The sequence below is a fragment of the Elephantulus edwardii genome, unplaced genomic scaffold, assembly GCF_000299155.1.
Source record: "Elephantulus edwardii isolate Elephantulus edwardi_28Jun2011 unplaced genomic scaffold, EleEdw1.0 scaffold00095, whole genome shotgun sequence".
NCBI classification, from domain to species: Eukaryota; Metazoa; Chordata; class Mammalia; order Macroscelidea; family Macroscelididae; genus Elephantulus; species Elephantulus edwardii.
This window is the reverse complement of record NW_006399845.1, coordinates 4,941,562-4,943,419: the sequence shown is the minus strand read 5'-3', so window position 1 is coordinate 4,943,419 and position 1,858 is coordinate 4,941,562.

Genomic DNA, 1,858 nt, shown 5'->3' with positions numbered 1-1,858 from the left:
GATGGTTTTGAAACTCGAGTGGGACAGACTTAAGGTCAAATCTTGGTTCCCGTGGACTTGATTTTCCTCAACTTCAGCTTGAACTTGCATATGAGTAGTTGGTTGTCTGTCCCACAATCAGCACCCGGCCTGGTTTTCCCTGCTGATATTGACCTTCTCCATCAAGTCTTTCAACAAATGTAATCTATTTGATTCCTATGCATACCATCAGGTGAGATCCATGTGTATAGCCTGCACTTATGTTTCTTATAAAAGGTATTTGCAATGAATAAATCATTGAATGTACAGAACTCTATCATTCTATCTCCAGTTTCATTTCTCTCACTGAGCCCGTATTTTTCAGCTACTGATCCTTCTTCCCTGTTCCCAACTTTTGCATTCCTGTCACCCATTATTATCAATGCATCTTGATTGCATGTTTGATCAATTTCTGACTGCAGAAATTGGTAGAAATCTTCTATTTCCTCCTCTTTGGCTCTATTGTTGGTGCATATATTTGAATGATAGTGGTAAGGTTGAATAGACATTGGTTAAATATACCAGCTATCTAAGTGTAAGACTCCTTTGACTGTTTGTATTTAGCTGCCCACTTCATAACTTAGGTAATAACTATAATTAGGAAAATAAATTTGGTAGTCAAGTTTAATTGGCAGTTCAACCAAAGAAAGTCAAGCAAGATTATTTAGAAAAGAAAATCACCTACTAAAATATAATTATTTAATTTGATTACTTCTATAGGTTGATAAACAATTACCTATTTGAGATACACTATTATTGAATACAGAGAATACAGAGTCACTCTACCAAAAAGGCTTGACTTATGTGGAACCATTTCAGGAAGGAGTGTATGATGAAGAACTAAAGGTATTTAAGGAAGAAGTTCAAGCTACAGTGAAGACATTGCCACAAAATAAGGCCCCAAGAATTAACTGATTGATTGATGTGTTCTCCAAACAGATGTAGCCCTAGACAAGCTTAGAGGTTGTGCCAAAAAATCTGCAAAATAGTTATATAGCCAAATGACTGGAAAAGAGTCATATTTATTCCTATTCATAAAAAAGATGATGTAATAGAATGTGGAAATTGCAAAACAGTATTATTAATACTACACATAAATAAAATCTTGCTGAAGATCGTTCAAAAATAGCTAGAACAGTACATCAAAAATAACTGCCAGAAATACAAGTCTGACTTAGAAGAGGCCATGGCATCAGAGATACTGATGTCAGATAAATATTGACTGATAGCAGAAAAACTAGAAAGATGTTTATCTGTCTTTTACTGAATATGCAAAGTCATTTAACTTTGAGTCACAAAAATCTGTGGCAGACACTGGGAAAAACGGGAATCCCAGAACACTTAATTGTGCATGTGTAACTTACACTATACCAAGAAACTGTTGTCCAAAGAGAGCAAGTGATCACCACACGGTCTAAAATCAAGAAAGGTGTACGTCAAGGCTGTATCTTTTCTTATACATATTTAATCGATTTGATGAACAAATAATTCAAGAAGCTGGAATTTACGAAAGAATGTAGCATCAGGATAGGAGAAAGACTCATCAAAATCCTGAGTTATAAAGATGACATGACCTTGTTTACTGAAAGTGAAGACCTGGTGTATTTGCTGCTGAAGATCAAAAACTACAGCCTTCAATATTGATTACTTATGAACATCTAGAAAACAAAAATCCTTTTATCTGGGCTGCTATACAGGATCATGAAAGATGCAGAAAGGATTGGAATCCCATGAATTGCCAAAAGAACAAACAAGTATGTCTTGGAGTGGATGCTCCTTACAGCTAAGGATGAAGAAAATTCATGACACATAATTTTGGCATGTTGTAAGGAGGGACCAA